Here is an 8,180-nt window from a genome sequence, read left to right as displayed (position 1 = left end):
GAAGAAAAAGAAGGAGTCTCTCGCCCCTCCCTGCTCTGAATGAAAGACGCTTCCTCTAAATCTTGCTACAGGATTTCAGGCTCAATTCAGCTTCTTTGGGGCTTTTGTCACCAAACAAATGTGATGTCTTTGAAAGAAAGATTAACAGCTTGATGAAAGGATGCAATGGACAGCTTTGTTCTAGCCTGCTTCCCCCTAGAGCTTTCGGTCACTGTCACTTTCTTACCCACGGAGAATATCTGTCTGACTCTCAGAGGAGATTATGGCCGCCCTGTAAGATTTTGCCTCTCCTGATAACAAAGCACTGGCCACTTTGAGGAGGTGATAATGATGAACAGGGGCTGGATTAGGGGCAAAGAGCCTCACATCGATCTCCGAATTCTGAGAGAACACAAAGCAGTCGATGCTGGGATTCAAAACCCATCGAATGCTTAGAGGACATCCAATTCGCTCTCCTGCAGGAGGGGCAAGGCTACAAGCCCTGTCAGTCCCCCAGTTGTACTTCTTACCTCATCACCAGATTAGCAGGGCTAGTTAAAAGGGCTTAGGGTGAGGAACAGATGGCATGGATTATTAACTGTTGATGTTCTCATACTAAACTAGATACTGAAATCTAGCCCGAATTACCTGAAGAGCTTACCAGTTTCTGAGAAGACTGTCACACTGAGCGTATCCACACAGCATGGTGCAGTTGTGTTGATATTCAAGCTGATTCTGAACACTAAAGATGGCTAAGCATCTTCTAATGCCTGGGATATCTTAGCTGTCTCTGCACAGCACAACCTGCACAGCACAACTGCCTTACAAATATACCCATAGATGAACTGTCTCATCCTTTTCCCTCTACACACAGCCACGCACCCATTCAGCCTGCAGAATTTCAATCTATATGACATTTGCATAAGTAAAGCAAGACAACGCCCATTACTTCCTCCCTGCAAATGTTCTATGGCCAAAGGGGCAGCAAACAGCAAAGCAAAGCTATAAACAGGGCTGGCACCAATGCCAGCTGCTGCACAGGCAGGAGCTGCCACTCAGAAATAGATCACTCCTAGCAAAAGCTGACCTTGTTGTGACTTCAGTGACATACAGACTGCCCTGGGCTTTCCCCTGCAAGTGATTTTTCATCATTCCCTAGAGAAAGGGCTAGGCCAAGGCTGACCGATGTGGTGATAAAACTACAACTTCTGGTCCTAAGAGGCTTCACCCGCATTTCCCATCAGTTCATCAAGAAGTTCATCTCCTTTTCATGTCCAATGAACCAGGAGCTGAAACGGAGACAGGGTGGGCCATGATTTCTTTTACTGAGAAGGAAAAAACTTCAATTATAATCCCTGGAAAGTTGCTACGGAAGACTCTGCTTCTGTCCTCCTCCTTTCACTGCAGCAGTCAGGAGAGTGAAGGATTCCACCACGGCTCTCGGTTGATGGGCAGCCCTGCTCCAGTATAAACTCATCCAAGGTCTCTGACTAAACAAGACCCCTGAGGTGATACAGACCGAGGACCCAAAAGCAGTGAATGCACTGCTTTATTACCCATAGACACAAAGCCCAAGGAAAGCAGACTCCTTTCCAGAAATCAAAGCAGACCACAGACGGCCAGTCAAAAGCTCTAATACTAGCTGGCTCTGGAGTCCTCACGTGGCAACATAGCAGGAGAGGTTCCAGTCTGATCTTGAACTCCTGAGCTGGCAGCCCCCCAGCTTGTAAGAGGACAACATCTTGTATTGCTCCCAGGCAATGCTCTTGGGTCGCTGCAGGCGTAGCCTTAACAGCCTTTAAAGGCTCCTCAGTCCAAAAACATGAAGAGTGTCTCTACTTTTGAAGGATGTAGGAGACATGCTTATGTATTTGCGTACATCCATTGCATGCCTGTAATCACTAAGGGTGCGAAGAGAGCTATTGAAAAGCCCCAGGACCATTCCAGAAATTGCCTAAGCTTGGAAGGGACAGAGTAGCTTCTCCATACCTACAGTTCAGAAGGTCAATATACCACACACAGCCTGGAAACTCAGGCCATACCTTCTCCTCAATTTGATGCTGCTCTCGGTGCTTTTCTTTCTCGTTTTGCTTTTCTATAGTCTCCTTTTCTGTGCGCAGCACTGACAACGCCTGGACCACAGTGCGCCCTGCTGGAAAGCAGCAGCTACGGCCAGCCTGGAACTATTTCTAGGGATGGATGACTTCAGTTTTAACAGAGAACTTCAGGTACCAACGCTTTAAGTAATAGCCCACTGAGCTAACTGTTTGGTTCGATTCTTACATCCGAAAGCCGACTGTTCTGATGCACGCTAATCTGTTTTACTCCTTCTGCACTACTGTGTTATGAAGTTTGTCAAAAACACTTCTATAAATGTCAGGTAACTCCATGGGATGCTGTAGCTCAGTTTCACACATTTGCCAGACCTACAGATCACCTCTCCGAACCAGGAATGAGGATAGCTGTGAGGCACACTAGGAGTTTTGTTCTATGTTTTGGCTACCTCTTTTTATCCTTGCTAATATGAAGCACTGCCCTCTCATTCATTATGGGTCTTTTAGTTTGAATTTCAGCAAGACAGCTTGAAAAGCCTTGTCCCCGTGTGGCTCTTGGCAGGCTAAGAGGTAAAGTGCTTTTGCTCTCAGTTTTCACAGAGCTGGGGAGGTGCTGCTTCTTGTTAAGCAATGAAAGGGGAGGGCTCAGGTCACATCAGTGAAATGTTAGCGGAGAAGGGAGGCTGGGTGAAAGTAGGTGGCCAGCACAGCATAGCACTGCTGGATTTTGCAAGGCCACTGGGGAGATAGCCATTTGTCTTAGAGCCCTGATAACGGGCAGGCTTGCTCTCTGCTCGCTAGCTGGGGGTTGTAAATACCTCTGCAGACACAGACTCTTCAAATGGCTGGAGACTAGGCTGATAGAGGATTAATCGCCTGGAGGGTGGGTCGAAAGGGAGTTAATTAGCTGTGTTAATGCATGGAGATAAAGCAGGTTCATGCCTCCTGGCCGCCTTACTTCCAGCACCTGGACTTTTGGGGCAACCAAGATGGAGCTACCAAAATGGGCCTTGAGAGTGGCCAAAGGAAATTATCTCCCACTTAGAAACGCAGCCTCTCTATCTTCAAGGGCCCATTAAGCACCAGCTGTTGCTAAACCGGTAAAAAGCGTGCCAATGAAGCTCAGAGAACAGGAGGTTATGAGTGTTCTAACCCAGGCTACTATTCAGCAAGTTTGCAGAAAGGCTGGTGCCCAAAGTATTCAGCCAAGGAAACAGCCACAAATCCCATTGTCTGCAATGCTGTGTAAGGAATGCCTCAAAATCACTGCACTTTCAGGTGAACAAACGGAGCTACAGACTGAGTGGCTGTCACTTCTTCCGCAGTCAAAATGGTAAAGGAGCTGAAACGATCTTCTCTCTAGGCACTTCTCTGGCTGAATCATGAAACAGCAACTAGACAAGACTCACTATGATCCACCCTGCCACTGTATACCCGTTTAGAATGACGCTACGAAATCCCAGCATTACAGAGCCAGAGCAATCACATCTGAGAGGTCTCAGCTCCCCGGTCTACCCTACACAATGCATGGCAATAAGTCAGGAATCTCCTCAGTCCTCTTTTGAGCCCTCATGCGTCATAGTTCAGAGCGTAAAGCCAGCTGTACGGAGAGTCCTGTGCTTAGAGTCGCTGTCTCAGGAGCACATTGCCACCTTTGCGTTAATGTCACTGACAATGAAGAAGCCCAAACTAAAAATCACCCTCCATGGCTGTCATCAAGTTTACAGCCAGGCATATCAGGAAATCACCTGTTCTGTACTCCTACATTAAACTTAACTCAGTTACTCATGTCTGGGACTAGCAACTTAGATTTGCCTTTGGCTAAAACACAATTCCCAGGAAGACATCCAGAATGATGCTAAGATACCAAGAGACACAAATTCCTCCATTATCCTTGTTAGACGGTAGTAATTTTACTGTTAAAATTTGTACCTAGTTCCTCATTTTCATTTTTCTGGCTATAATATTCAGCTGCTGATTCCTGATACGCCTGTCTCTGCTATACTAAATAGATCTTCAATAATCAATACCTAAACTCCATGGAGTATTTACACAGTGTAATACAGTCATTCTCATGTTCTTTCCTGCAAGGTAAACAGATTGAACTGTTTATGTCTCTCACCAGCCCTTGAATCCTTTTGTGGCTCTTTTCTGTAACTCTCCAGTTTTGCAATGTGCAGTAATCCAGTCCTGATTCCACTAACAGCATGCACAGAAAAAAAATCACCTCCCTGTTCCTATTTGCTACCCCCTTGTTTATAAATCTACAGATCAAATTAGCCTTTTAAGTTTCAGGATCCGACTGGGAGCTGATGTTCAGTGGGTTGTGCCTGGATTTCCTTTCAGAGCCACAGCTTCCAGAATACAGCTCACAGTCTGGCTTCCAGTCCCTGCTCTTAGGTCTGTGACTTTGCAAGTAGCTACATCAAAATGTACTTTCTTTAAGCAAGCCCAGTTCGCCAGATCTCTGTAGCTGTCCTGCCCTTGTCATTATTTGCCTCTCCACCAATTCTTTACTCCTAGATCATTTATAAATAAGTTGAAGAATACCAGTACTGGCACTAGTCCCAGCTGAATCCCCTTCTGACCCTCTCCAGAAATACACCCATTCAGTGATTTCTAAATCACAACTACCAATTAAGATAAGTTTAGGGGAATATTTCTGCAATGCTGGAATTTATTAAAGGTTAACATCGTAAGTATGCCACAAGTCTCCTGAGATAATGATTTCAGCAGTAACTTATCTGGCTCAGCCATTTTCATTTTTTGACACACAGTAAAGGTTGTCTAACTACCCTCCCATAGCAAACAGTCTGAAAACTGTCTGAAAGAGTATTTTATTGTCTTCATTTCATGTGAGTCCTTATTCTTCCCCAAAACAAACCAGAAAAAAAATTCGAGCATTTCTGCTCTTCCACATTTCTTATCAGCCTTTTTACCTTCACCATTTAGTGACAGTTTCCAGTACCATTACTATGCTTTCTTCTCCTATCAATATAGTTGAAAAAGTCCTCCCTATAGTTGTCAGGGACTACTGCAGGTTATCCTGGCTTCCTTGTCATTTTCTACTCAATATAAATTCCAAATTATATCAATCATTAATTGTTCCCAACTTTCTGTATTTCTTTTATATTGCTTTTTAAATTCTAATTCCTACCCTTATTCCACCTGTGAACTGTGGTAGGCTTTCAGCCAGAAGCAGCTCTTCATTGACTGGGAGTCATGACTTGTGAATAAAGTCTTCTTTTATAAATCCTATTCCCACTCATATCTTTTCCTATCCACATTTTTCTTTTCCTTTGCCTCCAACATACCTCCCCTCCCGCATCAGTTTTTAACTGCATCAGGTTTTTAACCTGTTGGTGTCCCTTATCTCCATATCAAAGTGATCTGAGTCAGCAATCTGTAACAAAACTCAGAGTCAATTTATTGCTTTTCTGAACTGTACTTTGAAAGCACCAAAGACCTGAATTCTGCATCCCCTGTTTTACTTCCTCCCAAGCTTTCCAGTCCATGCTAGTACCTTAGGCTTTCTCCCATTCCCTTTCATTCGTCCTTGCAGAATGTAGCATAGCCTGATCTGATACTATGGTGACAGTAAAATCATCCTTCCCCCTCCATTTTCACTTTTCCCATCATGTCAATGCTTGACAGGTGACCGTTATTTCATACCTATGCCACATTAGGTCATCAAGTGAAAATGCTGTAGGCATGCTAGGAATTTCTGCTATTTTTTTCACCATTCCATTACCTACAAGCACATGTAAAACTGCCACAACTCTAGATCCTGAGATGCTATCACCCAGGGTGCCAAGCTCCATGCAACAGAGTGTGGCAATCTGCCAGCAGCTGAAAGGCTATATCTAATTGTGCATAAAGTTGAGCAGATTGTCTGCTTAGACTAGAGCAAACAAGCTTACCTTTAATGCAGACATACGGCCAGCAAAACCTACAGATCCCAGCATGCAACATGATGGCCAGCTGGCCACTTGGATCAGAAAGAAGCATTACATGATCTGATACTGTGGTGACAGAAGATCAGTATCACAACCCCTCCATGTTCAAAAATCATGAGTCGGGCCACTCAAATTCATGAGTTTGGCTCAGAGAGCTGGCGACTTTAGAGGGGATAAGCCAACTGAATTTGCTTTTGAGACAGGGTTTGCATTCTCCCACTTTTCTCTACAATCATTTACAAAAATGTATTTTTAAAGTAAAATCTAAGTTACACAGTCACTTGTCTCTGGGAGCTGAGACACCAAGAAAACCCAGACAGACTCACAGTATGATTAGGGGAGGAGCAGCAACATAGTCTGAACTCCTGAAGTGCACAGATAACCCAATAGACAGACACGCGGACAGAATCTGGAACCTGCAATCACCACAGATATCACTGATAAAGATGAGGGTGGCAGACAGTTTTGTTACAAAACTCCAGGTTCCCCAAATCTTGCACTAAACTCTCTTTTACTGTTGTTTCCTTTATTCAATCTGGTTTAACTTCCTTTCTTCCCACCTCTCAGCTGTCATATAAAATATTGTCTCTGCCTCCAATTTTCCATTCTGTAAGACACCTCTGCTCTCCTATTATGACACCCCATACATTTGATGACAGTTACACCCTTGACAGCCACCACAGATGTTCAGTTTCCAATTAATCAAGAAAACTATTCCAAAAGAGTTGTTACTTTTAGACAGGTTAAAATCAGCCCTTAATCTCTCAGTCCTGTTCTTTAGGTCTTTTAAGGGAGAATCCTAATGCACGCTGGGAGCGTCACTCACATGTTACACAACCCGGTCAACTTTTTGTGTATTTATTGAGGGCAGAGATGATTTTGGCTTCGGTCACAATTCTAGAGTCAATAGATTTGGGAATTCCTACTTCTGCTCTGACAATAACTGTTCAAGAGTGGATCTAGCCAAGAAAGACAAGAAAAGCTTCGGGTCAAAATGAGGGGATTTGCCAGAGCTATGAACAACATGTCAGGAAATAGAAAAAGCACTGTCTGCGCTGGGTCAGGACCAACATGAACTGGCAGAATTGAAAGAGGGTAATTCAAGACCCAGAGTTTGAGTACCTTGCAACCTGGAGTGAGGGACTTCGGCAGAGCCGTGCAGATAAAGTCAGCAGAAAGCCTCTGTCTACCTCCTGTTCTTTTTTTTCCCCCTACATTTTCACAAGCAACCAGTACTTCAGGCAACCTGTATGCTTGTTAAAGGGGGGTGGATTGATCTTTCTTTAATGTCAGAGCTCCTATCTGCATGTGATAGAGTGCAATTAGAGAGGCTACATGCCTTGCTGATCCTGTAACCAGTTCCTGTCTTACTTCCTTCGCCTGACCAGCTCATTCCATCAATCCTCAGGTTCAGTCCAAAAAGGAGCAGAACAGAGCAGCCAGAGCTGCACAGGCACCATGATGAATCTTCTTTTCTTCCATTAAGAAGCGCTCAGCTGCACTTGAGCTCAGGTAGTCTTTGAGAATTAACTTTTTTGAGGAGACAGAGATCTGCACTAACAGCAACAACCTCCCAGGAACGGGGCAAAGGTTCACACTTACTCAGACCGCAGGTTGCGACAGGAAGACAAACACGACAGTGGCACAGCTGAGCCTTGCTTTCTATCTGCCACTGTGTAAAATTTGACTACAAGTCAAATTTGATTTAAAGACTTCAATAAAACCGCCATCTTCATGTCTAACACACAGCATGACCTGCCAGTTGCCTGGTCCCTTGAACTAGATGTGAAACACTACAGAATTGTATCTGTAATCTTTCAAAGGTGCCATTCTTCACCACAGCTGAAGGGGGCTAAAACCAGCTCTGTGATGCAAATTAGTCTCCAGGCTCTCAGCCCTTGGTGCCTGTTTTCTAGTGGAAACATAGAAAGCACCCCAGATTTATCGCCTGTTGCAGTGGCTCTATGGTTTCAGGCCTCACAAAATTAAAAAGTCTCCCTACCACAAACCCTAGGAAAAAAAGGGTGGGCAGGGAATGCAAACAGTAGCAATGCCTGAACTACCATACAAAACTGCAGCTAAAATTTTCTTAGGAGGTATCTAGGACCTAATCTCCCTTGCAATACTCCTTTTTGAGTCAAAAGGGCCAGCTCAATGGGCCAGCATACATAAAAATGTGCAGTCCCTCCAG

The sequence above is a fragment of the Falco punctatus genome (assembly GCF_963210335.1).
Source record: "Falco punctatus genome assembly, contig: scaffold_27, whole genome shotgun sequence".
Classification (NCBI taxonomy): Eukaryota; Metazoa; Chordata; class Aves; order Falconiformes; family Falconidae; genus Falco; species Falco punctatus.
The sequence above is the reverse complement of the archived record's forward strand: the minus strand, read 5'-3'. Positions refer to the sequence as shown.